This window comes from Spermophilus citellus (genome assembly GCF_964194105.1).
Source record: "Spermophilus citellus genome assembly, chromosome: 14".
Lineage (NCBI taxonomy): Eukaryota > Metazoa > Chordata > Mammalia > Rodentia > Sciuridae > Spermophilus > Spermophilus citellus.
Genome location: NC_138194.1, coordinates 26,005,093 through 26,023,315, shown reverse-complemented (window position 1 = coordinate 26,023,315; position 18,223 = coordinate 26,005,093). Strand labels below are relative to the sequence as shown.

The window sequence follows — 18,223 nt, the reverse complement described above, 5'->3', positions numbered from 1 at the left end:
TTTTGCTTTGTGTAAGGACTGATCTCTTTGGTGGTCTTGAAATTTTACTGTCTACCATGTGCCATTTCTTCTGTGTGTTGCATCTGATGGAATCCTTGTAGCCCAGGGGACAGTTATGTTATTGTCCTTTTTACCAGTTGAGGAACCTGAAAAATAGGGTGGTTACATGCAGTTCTGAGATCATGGAGCAGTAAGTTGTTGGTTAGGATTCAAATTCCAGTTGGTGTTGGTATAGTGATAAGAGTGTCCACATTCTGACACTGCTACCTTGGGTCAGGGCTTACGGTCTCCAATTATTCACAAAGCATTTCCCAGGTCATTTGTCACTGTGTTCCCCAACATGACAGCTTTATGATGCTTACCATATTTCAACATCTCTGTTAACTTAGCCCTTATTACTGATTTTCCAACATTCTAGCCAGTCTATCTCCAGTCTAAATGCAGCACCCAAGTTCTCACTTCCTGAACTACTTCACTGTAGGTCTTTCTGTGATTTGCCCAGAAAAAGACATTCAGGTATCTAGCTTCCTACTCCCCTTTAAGCCGGAGCTACAGAGCAAGAAGAACCTGGGCATTGGACATGGATTTGAATGTTAGCTCTTACTAATAGTATGACCTAAGGTCACTCAACTTAAATTGAGAATAATAACGTCCACCTCCTTTGATTGTGGTAAGATTTAAGTAAGAAAATGTAACCATAAGAGGCATTGTCCAAGTGCCTGAGTCAGGCTTCAGTGTAATTACTTGTAACCATTTCTGAAAATCTCGTGTAATTTTATTTTTACCTGTTGCCTTCTTTGGATCATTGTAAGCATCTTCTACTGTTTCCTGCTACCCCCATGGTCTGATTTGAAGTCTCTCTGTCTCCCAGTACATTCGTTTAAATGTTTGTGATAAATTATATTATATGCTTTTTATTTATTTATTTATTTTTTAAAGAGAGAGAGAGAATTTTTTAATATTTATTTTTTAGTTTTCGGCGGACACAACATCTTTGTTGGTATGTGGTGCTGAGAATTGAACCTGGGCCACATGCATGCCAGGCAAGCGCGCTACCGCTTGAGCCACATCCCCAGCCCCATATTATATGCTTTTTAAATATCTTTTCACTTCATTTTGTTCTTCAGAACTGCCCACTTAGTTTTTGGGGGTTTTTTTGTGTTGTTATTGTTGTTGTTTGGGTTTTTTAGCATTCTGAATATGCCCGTCACTTTTCTGTTTTTAACATGTGATTGACCTGCTCACGACAAAACTTAACAAGTGAACATCTCATCCCCTGTGCATCCAAGTTAATAGTTTTATGTGTGTTAGAATATAGTGGTATTACATATGCTTTTGTCAGTTTTTCTTAATTTGTAAAATGAATTTTAATTTGTAAGTACACTATTCATAAGTTTCTTTCCTATTCCATTAGTTTCCAGATATGATATCAATGATATAATATTATCTACTTTGAGCATTGCATTTATTAATCTTATATGCTAAACTGAATGTTTTTACCAGCATCACTTTTTGCTCTCTGCTATGGATTTATATTTATTTATAAATATTTGATTGATTGTTTTTCTAAAATGCATATTACAGAGGCAATGACCTCACCATAGTTTCCTTTTTTCTTAGTCCTCATTCAAAAAGGCAGTGCTCTGGCTGAGCCCCTAGTTGTGGAAGGGAAGCTGAGAGGAGTGTCCTTGCCCGTAGGAGCCTCCAGTCTGCAGTGGGTTCTGAACATGGGAACAGCGGTCCAGGTGTGGGGACAGAGCAGGTGAAGCTTCTTCTAAGAACACAGAGCTCAGGCTGGGGCAAGAGGAGTTAATGAGATGAAGACAACCTAGCCAGCTTACTCTAGAGCAAAGTCTTCCTTTCATGAGTACTGTTGTCATTCATTTTGAAAACACATTTATGTGTAAGATATTTAAAATCAGGGATTCCATAGTTCTTCTAAGGCATTTTACTTTTGTACATACCTATTTGGGGAAAAAAATTAACATAGCCAAACGGTACATAATGTGATGGAAAACCAAGAAGGATTGAACATGTGGAAGCAAAGAACAGAATGATGGTTTCTAGAGACTAGGGAGTTGACAGGAAAAAAGGGAAGATGTTGGTCAAAAGGTACAGTGTTTCAACTGGACAAGATGATCAAATGATAAGAATTTGAGATTGATGGATATGTTGATTAGCTTGATTCAGTAAGTCCATCTTTTATACATTTATCATAGAATGGCTCTTACCTCATAAATATATGCAATTATTATTTGTCAACATGTAACAAAAATAACAGAATAAAAATTTAATTTCAAAAGAAAACCAAGAAGGTCGGATTCCCTCAGTAATCTGCGTCTGTGATATAGTGAGGGGCTATTGGTTGATGAAAACCAATGAAGATAATAGACTGCAATTGGATAGCATAGGACAAAGAGGCTCAAGAGGACAGTGCCAACCTCTGATTGGTCATGTGAGACAGCAGGTAACCCAGTATTCAATGACCAGCTTTATATAGACAGATTCATTATAACTCTTAAAAACCACCCAAGGAAAGGGATCATTTAGGATCCTGACGTCCACCAGGCTCAGCATATGACACTGTATCTCCATTCTAAATTTTGAGATTTGGGCATTCTTCTTCACTGTAGCTATGCACCCTAATGTTTGTACTTCTGGGGCAGAGGTTTTATCAAATCCATCAGTTGACACCCTAAGTCATCAAGAAATAAATTCAGGGCTGGAGATATGGCTCAAGAGGTAACGAGCTCGCCTGGCATGCGTGCGGCCTGGGTTCGATCCTCAGCACCACATACAAAGATGTTGTGTCCGCCAAAAAAACTAAAAAATAAATAAAATTCTCTCTCTCTCTCTAAAAAAAAAAAGAAATAAATTCAGCACTCATGTCTTGCTGAAGGTTTTTATTTTGTAGCCTCTTGATTTGTTCAACAGAAATATCTTTCCTAAAAAAGAAAAAAATAAAAAATATATCTTTTTTTATTAGCGTGGCATACACCACTCTTCATTCACGGAGGACTTTATCCATTGGCATAGTTTCCCCTTTTCTCCAGGAGAATAGGTGCTTAATGAAGATTTGAGTACCAAAGTTAATTAATTAATTAATTAACATCATTCTAGTACACTGATATTCATCGAATTTCTTACTTGTGGTATTTTCTTACATTTTGATGAGATTGATACTTTTAAAATAGCTTTGTGGAACAGCAAAACAATAATTCAGAAGGGACATTTATTTCTCTAAAATCTTTCTCATGTGCTTACTGATATGCTGTGCATAGAGCCCTATCCTCCAGCTTTAATGGAGTGATGGTAAATAAGTTCAGGACACAAAATAATCTTTCCTGGCCTGAACAGATAGATGCTAACATGTCTAACTTTGCTCAGTGAGTAACTTGCTGTTTGAGAATCACCTTCCATTTTTTTTTACTAAAATACATTCAGCAGATGTTTCTTTCTATAATTTCTCTTATTACGTCTCTCTTTCTAAAATATGTATTCCCGTGACCAGTGTTGCAAAATGCCCTTGTGAGAGCCCTAGCGCTGAGATATTTACATGAAAAACAAGGCAAATTATATTTTTAGTATTAGACTGAAAGGTTTTTCCTTCCTCCAAGAAGTTTTCAGGATAATGTGTTCTTCAAAATAGCAAAAACAACACATTCTTCACATATCAGTGTGTATGAGAAACACATTGTACAATTTAAAAAGTAAGTCAGAATTTACTAGGGGTGGTAAAACATTGAATGTCTCAAGGAAATTTGCATCATTGCTTGACATTTAAATTTGTTTTTATGATATAATTTGTGATTAATTCATTTCCATATTTTATTTGCTTTCAGCAAATTTAAATATTGTGCAAAGTCTCAGATTTGTAATTTGTGAGCTTACATTTGATAATGACACCTGTAATGAAGAAGTACATAATTGCTGTTTCTTTCTTGACATGAATGGCTTTATCTGAAGGGAAGATCAAGTTCAATAAGCTATAAAGTGGTTCTCAGAATGTACTTCAATGATGAGCCAGACATTCACTTTTTATCTGTTCCTTTCTATCATGAAGTAGTAAAACCAGAGCAAATAAATGGCTCTAGAATAAAATGGAAGTGCTTCTGTTTCATGTGGATGCAGAGTAGTTAGCCCTTGGGATTTGAGATGCTTCATTGTAGCTAATAGTGAATAGTTGAGGCAAAGTCTGGTACCCAAACCATCAACACAAGAATCACCTGAAGAATTTGTTGGGAATGCAGATTCTTGGGCCTTACTTCAGAACTGTGGACTCACTTGGACTTTAATAAGTCCTGCAAATGATTCTGGTGCAAGCTAATGCTTGAGAGCCACTACTTTGAGAGCCTGCTCCGTTACTTTGCTATTCAGCATGGCCTGTGCTTGAATCAGCAAGAGCACCCAGACCCTTAGAGAAATGCACCATGTCAAGTGGGGCCTTGAGTGTCAGCATTAGAATCTATCTGTTAACAAGATACCCAGCTGATCCTGAAGCATATGAAAACCACTGATTTGAGTTTTTAAGGTTTAGAGCTGGGAACTGGCCAGTGGGAGAGTATTCTTAATTAGAGGCATTTTGGAAGCTTTCAAAGTAAAACTTCATCAATACTTTACTGTTTGTATATCCCTGTCTGCCTCCTCTAGTGTAAAGAAAAGGAAAGAGGAGTATAAACTTCTTGGCTACAGTGTTCAAAACTACATAAGGATGTACTGTATTTACATCATGAGATGGAAAGCAAAGTGTAAAAGAGCTCTTATCTAGGTAAAAAAAATCATCTATTACACATGTATACATGCACATGTACACATATGTAATATCCAACAATGATCTAGATGTTTATAAAAAGCATTTTTCCGATCTGTGTTTTTAAGCTTTCAGTTCTCTAATTAGCTTTTTATGTACAAACAAAGCTATTTTGAGAGGTTTTTTTCTTTTAGGTTGTTTTCTATCTTTAAATTTAATTTTCTGTCATACGAATTTTTTAAGAGAGTCTTTTTATCAGTGAAGGAAGCTGCAAACTTCCGAGGCTCTCCATCTTTCATCTGGATAGGGTGATTGTCATGGTGCTGAGGGGTCAGAAGACAAAGCTTTCTGTGAAGGTGGTAAAGTTCGCCTCTTTCCAAGACTTCCGCATCACTTTATATCTCCTGGCCCTGTGACCTGGCAGGCAAAGAATATTTGACCAAGTAAAACCTTATTGGTAAAAAATATTTTTATCATGGAAACACATGAGCATTAAAGGGTTTGAAAAAAAATCCTTCTGAAATCTTTGCACAACCACCCCCCATATGTAAATAGGACTGTCACTCCTGTGTTTGTCCACAGCTAGAGCTCCAGATGAACCAGTGTAGTGTGCGATGACAGGAACAGCTGACTCATTAGTAGAGAGCAGTGAAAGGTAATTAACCCTGGGAAAAGTACAGCTGCCGTGCGGGCTGTTCCTTTCTGTAGGATCTGATTAGAAATTAGTGTTAAACCACTGATTCTTTTTTTTTTTTTTTTTGAAAGACTGTCATTGATAATTCACTTTCACTCTCAGGTGTGTCCTTAGAAAAGGTTCTCAAATGTACTTATATACAAAAGGGCTCAAATTTAAAAAGCATTTTCTGATAACAGTAGACACCTGTTTTTCTTGTTAGCGAGAGTTCTTTCAGATAATATTATGTCTGACTATTGAAGATCGGTAGTACCCCAACCCATATTCTGATAGTCAGTAAATTACTTGAAAGGATTATTTTATATAGTTAATAAGATGTAGATAATTGCCATTTAATCAAGTTTTCTCTGCCCCCCCCATATTTTCTCGGATGATGCTTCTCTGAAGCAATGGACGCTCTCCAGTTCTAAACCAATAGCTGTTAGGGAAGGTAAGTGAAGACTGTTTAAAAATAAACTTTCCCCTCAAAGAGAAGTAGTCCCAAACTTTTCTTTTCTCTCTTTTTTTCCCCCCTTAAATCCCAAATTTCTCACTGTCCTTCAAAAATCTGAGAGATTAAGGAAATTAATTTCAGAGGACCAGCAATGATGTTTGACTCGTTAAACATTGGTATCTTTGTGGTAATTTGGGCTATATTTGTATATTTTCATCTTGACTTAGGTCTTCATATATCTGATAATGAAGAACATTAGTGCTTTAAGACACTGAGAATTCACATAAGTGACTAAAGAATGTGATAAACAAGATAATGCCCCACCTCCCCCATCCCAGGGACCTGTGACTAATCCTAATCCCTGGGACCTGTGACTTGTTACCTTGTGCAGCAATGAATGAAGAACTTTAAGATGGGGAGAATGCCCTAGATTATTCAAAAAGGCCTAACTGTTCCCATGGCCCTTAAGATAAAGGCAGAATGAGTCCGGGAGCTACTGTGTGCCCAATCCACCATTGCCAACTATGAAGATGGAAAACAGGGACCATGAGCCAAAATGGATGCAGAAAGGTTCTCTAAAGGGTGGGAATGGCTCTCAGTTTAGAGTAAACAAGAAAACAGGGACCTCAGCCCTGTAAGAGCAAGAACTGGAATCTGTCAATAATCCAAACAAGCAAGCAAATGAACTCTCCTGAGCCTCCCAGGAAGGAATTCAGACTGTGAGACTATACCAGATGACCTCCAGAACCATAAGATAATAAGTCTGGAGTGTTTTAAGCCAGTAAGTTTGAAAATTTTGTTACAGCAGCAATAGAAAACTAATAAATAAAAGAGGTCAACCAAGAGATGGGATATATTTTACAGAGAGAAGTACACAAACCTATAAAGAATTTCCTGTGTTTGAATGAAGAGAAAATTTTGTTGTTATTGTAGTTGGACAGAATACTTTTGTTTTATTTATTTTTATGCAGTGCTGAGGATCAAACCTAGAGCCTCACACATGCTTGGCAAGCACTCTGTCACTGAGCCACAGCCCTAGCCCCAAGAAAAAAATTTTTAAGAGACCCAAATGGATAGAAATTGAAATATTTATTCTGTGGATCCTAAATGATGGTTATGGCCAACTCAGAGAATTTTTATCTTCTACTTTGTGAAACTACTGCCTCTCCCCCACCCCAAATTCCCTACATATTTTTTTAAACATAGTTCCTATATCATGAGAGGTGTAAATATATACATGGTTGATCACACTCTGTAGTGAGTGTGCGTTGAGCTGAGTGTGAGTGAGAATATCCAGGAGTATGTAGGGGTGGAAGGACATACCTCTGCCTCTGAAATAGAGCTTAGTACGTGGAGGCAGAGGGTGCTGTGTGAATCCTTGTTCTACCTCCTGCTACTGTTGTGAACACAGGAGAAGGTAGTGATCTTATTGAGCTTCCCTTTTTACATGTGTCTTCCCATAGGCCTGCCATGATTGTGAAGGACGAATATTCAAAGAAGGTATAAGAGAATGCAAATGTGAGGGTGTTCGGTAAAGATGAGCTGTATTTATTTAGAAAGTACTGCATTATTTCTCTGTTTTGATAAAAAGATGGAAGAAAAAGAATATTTTTCTTTATGTCTGTGCCATTTTTCTCCCCAATACAAATGTCATCAGTTTGGAGTATATGGCTATGCATGGTTTAAAATAAAATGTAAGTGCACAATAGTCAGGATATTCTGGCAATTTTTGAGAGAGAAAAGTGAGGTTTTCAGAACTAGGGATGACATAGAGTTTAAATGAGTTGGAGGCTTTCCTAGACAGTTTTCTTTCCAAATTTGGAAAAATAAGACAAACCGTATTTCTATTTTACATTGGGCTTTTATTCCCACAAAAGGGCCAATTTAAATTGCCTTCATGTTTCACGTAAATGAAGTAAAAGTAGAAATTGGGGAAATCTGACCATAAGATCTGTCACTCTTCACACTTGCACCTCTTTGCATTTTGTGATCGACATTTTCAAAATAAGGAAAGAAAAAAATTGTAAAATCTCTTCAGCTGGCTTAGTAACAAAAGTGGCAAAACCCATAGTATCCCAGGTGTTCAACATCTGGGATGTTTTGTATGAAAATCCAATTAATAAACTATTATTCAAACACCTGAAAAGGATTATCTTTTGGTTTTATTACAATTAAATTCAGCAATAATTGAGCAACTACTATAGACATAAAGTTACATTGCATCGAAAGGTCAATATGACACAGCCCTCATGGGGCTACCGAAGGCTTGGGAAAAGGAAATAGACTTGAGTAAGTTGACTATCAGGTAGAACACAGTAATGAAGATGAATGTGCCAATCAGAACACTGTTAGAATGTAGGATTCTGGGCAATGGTCTCCACTGCAATATGAATGACAAAAGTGCATTTCCACAGGCATAGTTTACAGTTCTGACTGAAGAAAAAAAAATCCTTGGAAAGTTACAAATGAAATCAATAGGTTCAAAACATTTAATTTCAGCTATCTAATTCGACCATCTCGTCTCTTTGATCCTCTTGTAACTATATAAAAATATGGCTTTAATGCATTGTTTAAACCAAGCCAGTCTGACTACTGGTGTCCTTTCAATCGGTCTTTGGAGACATTTATTTATTTTAGTCAAAGTTCTCTGAATCTCTCTAGGGATAAATTTTTTAGTAATTATCATCTGGAAATGTTTCTAAATCTGTGCTCTTGTTTCCTCTGTTCTAATACTTTGCACATCCTATTGGAATCCTCACTTGCTGGTTTGTACTTGGGGACAAAAGTTGTGTCTTATATATCTTTTTATGTCAACTGTCTAGCATGGAGGAACATATAGATTGCTACTCAATGACTGTGTATTGAACCAATAATAAGTAAATTTTTAAGAGAAAGATACTTGTATTAAAATAATCTCTATTAAACATCCTAATTTATAAAAATTAAAATCCAAGGACCATCCTGCAAAACTCTATTACCACATTGGCCTCAATGATTGAGGCAGGTCTTCTTTGTAAACCTCAGTAGATTCTCCCATTCCATATTCATAGTCAGATAATGAAGATAAATGACTATATTCTATTATCTTAATTCATATTTACAGAATATAGTAATGATGTTAATGAAAAGCAAAGAGTTACTGTTGAGAAAAACAGCAGACTTGTTGAAAAATTCTAAAGAACCTCTTAAAATTGGATAAGGAAAATGGAAAATTTCCAAGGATATCAAGGATATTGTGTGACAATCTATATAATAAAACAGCTTAAATAGAGAAAATTCCCTTTACATAATGAAAAGCCTCATTTTTGAATCAACAAGTGCTCTTTGAACTTTATTAAAAGTGTTTTGACATTATAAGGTTGTTTAGTATAGATTTACTCAAAATAGCACATTTAGTTGCAACACAAGCCTTGAAGTTAAGTGGTTAGTTTAATAAAACAGAGTTTCCATAGTTACCGCAGGAGAACAGTGAATAACTTTTATTTCTTTGGAAACCAGGAAGGGGCTTTAGAGAAAAGATTAAGCAAACAGACCTAGGCAGGTTCATTATGCGTGGCTTCACACCTGATTGGCTTTTTAAAAGAGGAAACTCTCGATATTACAGGAAATTAAAGTGTTGCCACTAAAATCTCCAGCAGCACATTGAGAAATCTGGACATTGCTTTTCTCTGGGCATTTTGAACTCTATTCTGACTCAAGAGAGAAACTAGTTTAACCAGATGTCTCTGTGAGATGCATTTTTGGCTTATGGTGTTTTGTTAATAAACCATGGCCTAAATAAATGGTTAAAACACTACACTGAAGACAGCAGTGCATAGCTCTACATGACAGATCATGCAGCCTTTGGTCTAACTTTGTTATTCATGACCAACATTTTGATGAAAGGCCTGATGGGAGGGGAATTGAAATCCATGCTTAGGGAAGATGTCTTCTTGTGCCGGCTTAGTCGTCGTCTCAGTTGAGCATTGAGATGTGCTTCTGTGAGTGTTAATGGAGGTCACTGTCATGCTGTCCTTTGCTGAGTGTAACCCAAGGAGTTATTCACAGTTGACTATTGAGAAACAAAATGATGTGGTTTCTAGAATCTCACCTTCAGCTCGCCAGCCTCTAAAGCAGCAGTGATTAACAGGACTTTTACAAAGTTTCTATGTAGTTACAAGGACAGTTTCAATCTTCTGTCATTTTTTTGCATTAGCTATGATTATGCTTTTACCACAAAAATGCATTTGTTTTAAAGGTAACAATACAGACTGGGAGAATAGCTTATGTTTCATCTATATTTATCAGCACTCACTGTACATTTGTGTCTTCATTACCAGGAAATATTAAGGGACATTGTGCCATCTATTCCTGTTTACAGTTTATTATGCAGAGATAGGAAACACTTAGCATGTAAAATGAATGTAGAAATTATTCCTGGATAGAAACACGGACATTTCCCACTCGTTGGCTCTTTCTCCTCCATCACCGGATCAGAGTGTAATTGTCAGTAATCAGGCCTGCTTGCTGCTGATAAAACCACTCTGAATGCTAGCAGCCTTCTTTGTGTGATGACTCAATTATTCCAGAAGTGCCTCATCAAATCTGCCCCATCAGCTGGGCTAATAAATAAGGAGAAGAAACTGGCCCCCCAAAGCAAATTATAAATCCATTTGCATTAACCATTTCGCTGGTCCATGATCTAGGCAGAAATAAGCATGGCAGATTGTGTTAAGCTTATTTGAATATGTTTATAATGTTTACAGCATGCAACTTTTTTTCCCACAAGGTGTTGGAATTATCAGTCATGAATGGCATCTAAATGTAATTGTTAATTACAGCAAGGCTTTAAGTATCTTTGAGGGCTATTTTGTTACTTAAATCAGGTGACAGTTAAAAATCTTGCAAGGAGAAATATAGGTCTTGTATAAGTTATTGGAATTGTTTAAGACTTTAAGGAGAAGAGATCTGTATTTTATTTTTATAGGGACTGAAAGGACAAACACAAATACTATCATGCCTACTAGTGCAAGTACAATTATTTCCTGTCTGTCACAGTGGAAAACCAGAAAGTTATTTTGATGCTCTGGATAACTTCAACAGTCTGCAAAGCAAAAACTGCCTGTTTTGGGAACAGATCAAACTTGCTCTAGCACTCTTTGCACTTAAAATTCTACAGCGCAGAGATTTCAAAAAGTTTGGGCAAACTAGTTAAAATCAACTCAATCCATCAATGGAAATTTAGTATATTGTTTGACAAATTTTACTTTATTCTTCTTTCTAAGTGACTGTTCTGAATTGCAAGAAGTTTCGTTCATATTTGAACTTCAGTGATATCTCAGGGAAGCCAAAAGTATTAAAAATGGATCATGAGGAACAATTTGAATGCCAATGTAAAAAATTTCATTGTATTGAACATACAGTGATTTAAAATCTGAAACATCCTTCCTAAAAGTAAGTGATCCCACTGACCCACTTTGCTCTGAGAGCTGTGTTTCCTGCAGAGTGATTCCAGTTTTGCAGAAGCTCTTCCTACTGTGATCAGGCACCTAATTATGGGCTGGTGGTAAAAGTAAAGCTTGTGGCCAATAAGCAGTATTTTTCTTTTCCTAAAACATTTTAAATAAAACTCAATATTTGTTTTCATTTGCTGCAGCCAATGAAGCACATTCCCTAATAAACTAAGCAGAAGAAAGTCATTTTCAACAGCATAAATATTAAGTAGGAGTAGTCTCACAAAAATTTTGTGCATCAGTTTCTAAATATAGACTCTCTTGCTGTGTTGGAAAAACTCTATAGTTCATTGATATTGAAAGTCCAAATTAAAGGATTTAAATTATCATTAGAAATTTCAAGGTGCCAAACGGCAAATGGATAACTGGAGAATTCCATTGTATTTCCAGATAAATATATGATCAAGTTTATATATAAATATATGTGAATATATATAATATAATAGTACATTTATGATACAAAATTGGCTGTAACTTAAATTATCATACTGATTAATATAAAAAAAATATGGAAACTTAGAAGTGTAAAAATCTTGCCTTGTTCAAAAAAAAATGAAACAGGCAAGGATAATCCCCCTTTTCATCATTCTAACTAATGAACAATTGGTGACATATTAAAGTTAGAACAAGCCGGGCATGGTGGTACACACCTGTAATACCAGTGACTTGGGAGGCTGAGATTGGAAGATCCTGGTTAGAAACATGGACATTTCCCAATCATTGACTCTTTCTCCTCCACCACCAGATCAGAGTGTAATTATTAAAGGCCAGCCTCAACAGCTTAGCTGGACTCTGCTTCAAAAATAAAAAGGGCCAGGAATGTAGTATAGTGTTCCTAGGTCCCTCATACCAGTAAGTAAACAAATAACAGTGATTGAGAGGTTAAAACTGTTCGAAATTGTGGAGACAGGGGTTCAAGGGATAGCAGTTCTGAAGTAAATATGTTGGCATTCTTATGTTTACTTTCTAAAGACTAAATCAGTGAGTGGTCTTTGGAGATTGTATTAACATTCCAATCCTCAGAGAGAACTACCATACAATTCCTGCCTGATTGAGAACAAATGGGCTGGTTTCATTGGAAGGCAGACTGGGAAATTGGTGGTGGCAATGACCTTATATTAGTTATATTATGAGCCCTAAGTGCTATATATATTTCACATTAATTCACTTGTCCGTTCACCAAATTATTCATTGTGTTTAGTTTGGAGAATCTTTAAAATTAGTTCATCCTTTAGGATAAGTAAATCTGTGGATCTGTAGTCTATAGGAATGCAGTGGACATATGTATGTATCATTTCACTATAGGGGTGGTAGTGCACACCTGTAATCTCATTGACCTGGGAGGCTGAGACCTGTGGATCCTGGATAGAAACAAGGACATTTCCCACTCATTGACTCAATACAATTTGATGTATTTCCTATTTAAAAAAAAATAGCACAGCAGATTCATTACATTGTATCATATGTTTGAAGATCTGCCTTTTTCAGAAACAGGTACTCATCCATGAAGCAGCTATAAAGGCCTGAGAGTCCTTAATTATTGGCAGATAGAAGAGCAGAAAAATGGAGTACTTGGTGATGACTATATGTAACAAATAAAGCCAAGTTATGATTAGAGATCACACTTAAAAACTGTGTAACTCATTAGGTTACTAACACCTTGGTTGTCATATAGTTTCATCTTTTAAGATTGATGTTTAAGAAAAATATGGATTTCCATGCAAATGTGTTCATCCTGGAAAGTTTTGGGAACTTGGTCAGGTTTACAAGTCTTGGGTTAACCATCTTAAAAATGTATATTTCCCATGAATATTTTATTAAGCCCTTAAGTTTTATAAAACAATTTAAGATCTTCAGAAAAAAAAGATTAAAGAATGGCAATTAATAAAAATGGAGTTTTAAAGGTATCTCCTGATATAATAGCACACGTGCAGAGGGGAGAGGGGACATTTCAGTGGATGATTCCTTCTGGTATCTGCCAAGAATGGCCTTCCAAAGAGCAGGTGGGTGGAGTTGTTTATGACAGACTCTTGCAATGAGAGCACGTGAAGGGCTCCTGGTTGCCATTCGTATTTTGGTGTGCTTCGACTTCCTGAGCCCTTATGTGTCAAATCATATTCCTAAACTTATATTTTCTCCATGCCCTCTGCACACTTCTCCAAGCCGATCTCAGCTGTGCTGTCTCCGCCCTCCTCCCCTGGGAGGGGAGCCACAGCAGATGGGGTTAGGGCAGAGGGCTGATGCATCTGACAGCAAACGGCCGGGTTGTTGAGTGGAAGCTGTGAGCGTCAGGAAGCTCCTTTTCCCCTGAGACCCAACTAACCACTGAAGAAAGTTGAAAATGAGCCCTTTGAGAAACGCTATTAAAAGTAGTAAAAAATTGCAATTGTGCAGATGATGTGCTGCTGTGCGCTTATTCGGATGCTAATGAGTTTGACATTAGGGAACTCAGAGGCTTTACAGCTACTCCCTTATGTGATTCAATTCTTTATTGGCAATCTTTGAGAAAATAAATGGAAAATGTATTGCTAATAAATACATAACACGATAGGGTATTAGACAAAAAGCCATTACTTTCAGGATTTAGAAAGAGCTTTGTTCACCAGTGTGACTATTTTCCAGGATCTTTTGTTTTAGGTTAGTGTATGGCAAACAAAAGGGAATAGGCAGGTGGAGAGCTGCACAACTCTTTCTGAACTGAGGGTGCAGCAGAAAGGGCCAAAAACATTTGTAGAGAAAGCTTTTTTTTTTTTTTTAAGTTACAATCAAACACAAACTAAGAATTCCCAAGCTCCTCTGCTACTTTTCAGTTGTTACACCATGTGCAGCAATCTGTTATGTCTTATGAGAGTTTTTATCTTCATGTTTCCCCAGGAACTACAGTTGCAGACTTAGGTTGACGAAGCATCTGCTTCATGTCTGGTCAAAGACTACAAGTAACGCAGACATCTATGCTTCAGAGGCGGGGCTCTTCAGTATACTGCAAGGGGTAAAAGACCAGATGACAGAAATCTTCTGAAAGGAAGGTTGGTGGCTTATGTTTTAAAATTCCAGAACTGCCAGCCATAAACATTTAAAGCCTGTGGTATCTGTATACGTGGCATTGCTATAAACAGGCCGCCTTGTGTGTGTTGAGTACACTACATGGAATTTCAAAGTTTTTTCTCAAGGGCCAATGGCCTCTGAAAACAGATTCTGTTTCCATCCCTGGAGCCAGATAGAGGGGATGCAGCTCTGCGCATTGTGACTGATAACCAAGTAAACCAAGGGTGAATTGTTGCCTTGGAAAGCAAGTGAAAACATTTGCCAAAAGATCACAGTAGCATTTTATGATGGCCTCATTAGAAAAGTCTAAGTAACAAAAGGTTATATTTTATATTTTGTGATTTCTTGAACAAATCTAGTCTCAAGTTTTTCTTTTTGGTGGTTAAAAATGAAAATAATAGAAATACTAGGGTTCAGAATGTAATCAGTGGTGGATGCTTTGTCTAGCACATGTGAGGTCCTGTGTTCAATCCCCAGCACCACTAAAAATAAATAACAATAATAGAGCTAGATATAGCTCAGTGGTTGAATATCTATTTAGCATGAAAAGAGCCCTAGGTTTGATCCCCAGCACCGTAAAATAATAATAATAATAATAATAATAATAATAATTGAGAGTCCCTTATCCAATTTCTCAATTAAATAGAAGACCTCATATATATATATAGTAAAAATATTTTTCTGATTGATATGTAGTATCAAGTTTTTAGTATAATCCAAAGTACCAAGTATGTAATATAATCCAACCAAATTGTCAACTCATTGTTTTTCATTGCAGTGTTTATTATTACTCTTCTATTAATTTGTCCAGACACTTACTCCTCCCTTCTTTTATTTTTTCCTCTTAACAGAATGAGTTTCAAGCTTTCTCACTAAATTGGACAAAGACATTGAGTCTCTTTGACGGAGCAGGGTGAACTGAATTGTTTACAAGTTACTGGAGAAAGATAGCGGTATGGCTACATTTTCTATTTATTAAGAAGTAGATATACTGAAAGAAAATGAGATCAATTAAAGAATTTATGTAAAGGCTCTCCTCTACAACAATGTTTAATCTCTGTGAATTTGCTTTTGAACTTTTATTAAGGCTCAATTTAGAATTGTGATTTTTGTTCTAAGCACAGTCAATTTAGTATTTTAAACTACTGAACAGGTAAAATTCTCTGAAGAAACCCTTTTGCATATTGGTTGGTATGTGTTATTTGTTCATGTATGTTTGTCCTTAAAGAAAGGTTCATTGTTAAAATAGTTTTAAAGATCCAATTTGAATTCATTTGTATTAAAAATTTGTTTGCTTAAAGACTAAGAGCAATTGCAAGATATTTGAAAAGCAAGATTTTAAAACAGGTGACTATTTTAAAGCACTATACATGACATCTGCAATTAATTCCTACAAACAGTAAAAAGTAAAAAGTTCAATAGTCCTTGGGAAAAATCTATTTAAAATAATGTATCCCTATAAGATGAAGCTTATTTTCTAACACATATTTTATAACAGATGCATTTCAAACTATCAGCAAGAAAAAAATTCAAAGGCCCTCTTAGTGGGTTACTTGCCCTATTTTTAAACAGGGCATATTTTTAAAAAATATATTAAAAAAAAAGAAATCTCCTGCAACATAAAGCTGATGATTGCCCCCTAATGTCACAAAGCTGTGACTCTGAGGCCATGGTATGGCAACTAATAGAAATCCTTGGCACACATTGGTTACCTAAGGGAATAATAGAACTATTTACTGGAGTCGTTTGGCAAAAGGACACAAACATATGGCTTTGGTTTATATTCAGCATTGCCAGTTGTACAAAGTTACAGGACAAAGTCTACAACAGCAGTGACAACTCAGAAATCAGAAGGAAGAGTCAAAATAAATCCGCCTCCTTGTAACAGTACCCAAGCTTGTCTCAGGTCTAAGATGTCTTTTGTGCCCAGGGACTCTAGAAAGTTCTCTTTGAAAAGCATCTCATCTGTGGGTAATGTGCATGAATGAGGCTCTCAGGTAGAACCGTTTCCCAGGGAACTGTACTTAATCTGATAGCAGACTGAATCTGCTTCATCCTTGAGGTTTATATTCATGGGAGATAAGAAGAATTAGGAGAAATAAGAAGAATTATCAAAAATCTAAAGCATATACAACATTGAATTCACCAGCATTTATACAAAGATTAAAGACAGTACAGTAAGAGACATGCAGGCACAGAAAGTTGAAATCAAGAATAGTGTGCCCCAAAGGATGAAAAGTTCAAAAAAATTACAGATATCATCATGGGTGGTATTTTTTTAAAAGAATTTTTTGAGTATATATTTTTTAGTTGTTGATGGACCTTTATTTTATTTATGATTTATGCATGTATTTATTTATTTATTTATTTATTTATTTATATGTGGTGCTGAGAATTGAACCCAGTGCCTCACACATGCTAGGCAAGTGCTCTACCACTGAGCCACTACCCCAGCCCCTAAAAAAGCATTTTTGTTACGATTCATTTTTTTAAAGTTTATTTTTTGAATGTGCTCCTATTCTTCCTGAGTAATGAATAAATATATTAAATATAAAATTAAACAGAGTAAGAGCAGAGAAAAAAAACCAAATTTAAACATTCTAGGTTACCCTTGCTCTCCAGAAGTCAACATTCTCCTTCATTTAGCCTTGAAGCTCATTTCCCCATAATTTTTGCTTATGTGACAGGTAAGCATCTTGGCTACCATTTTAGGCTGGTCCAAAGCTATGTTTAGAACAAATTGAGGCCAGCATTATCAAAAGAGAGGTCACTCAATGTAGGGTCCTTTGTTCCTCAATCTGGACACATTTCATCCCAACATACTGGCATCATCTAGTTGCTTCATTTTGAAATTTGCCTTTTCCTACTTCCCGGGTTTCTCTTTCTCATTTTTTGTGACTTCATTTGTGAAAAGTATCCACTGAGGAAAAAGTGTTCCTCCTGCAGAAGATCCTAGAACCTTTTCTCGGCAGCCACAGAACTTCCTCTCACTATTGCCATGAGTTCCTCAGGACTGAAAGAATATCTCACAAGAATGGTGTTCTACAACATACAAAAGCACATTGCCAATTCAAATGTCTCAGGAGAGGCACACAATGAAATCTGCTGAAGAGGGGAAATCACTGCAAGTTCAATGTATGCAAAGGACTTCTCAAATTAGAAGTCTCCGCATGAACTAACTAGACAGCATTAAGATTAATTGTGTAAGGGTTTTCCAAGAGTGCCTTCAAAACATGATCACCAGGATTTCTTCTACAAATATTAAAAACTCAAAGACTACTAGTAAATTATACTAGTAATGTGTCTTATAAATATATGTTGAGGTCATTGTACAGAGTTCTGCTGAAAGGAGAAAAAAACCTCAATATCACCAAGGAATTTGTTTTACCCAGTTTTTAAGAAGCGATAGCATATTTATTTGGAGAGATGGGGGTTGTTTGTCTGTTTGTTTGTTCAGTATTGGAGATTGAACCCAGGGTGCTCTACTACTGATCTACATCCTCAGCCCTTTTATATTTTGAGACAGGGTGTTACTAAGTTGTCCAGCCTAACCTCAAATTTGTGATCCTCTTGCCTCAGCCTTCCCAGTCACTGGGATTACAGGTGTACATCACCTCATTTTAGATTTTTATTTATTTACTTATTTGTCATTAGGTTAAAATAGAATTTTGAGTGAAAAATAAAATATAAAGGAATTAAATACCAGTAAGAGGCTTGCATGAATGAAATAAAAATTGATTTTTTGAGTTTTACATATTGCTTCTTGAATCTCTTCCTCCACAAAGAAGCAATTCTGAAACTTTCTGTTC

General features: G+C 36.2%; 1 protein-coding gene across 1 annotated transcript in view; it reads left to right on the top strand.

Annotated features, from left to right (window-relative positions):
• Positions 1-15,274: 15,274 nt before the first annotated feature.
• The window catches only part of ST18 (ST18 C2H2C-type zinc finger transcription factor), a 105,816-nt gene continuing 102,867 nt past the window's right edge, over positions 15,275-18,223 (top strand). The window contains exon 1 of the mRNA XM_081266230.1: positions 15,275-15,367. The gene's annotated coding sequence lies outside the window, so the exon portion shown is untranslated. The remainder of the gene's footprint in view (positions 15,368-18,223) is intronic.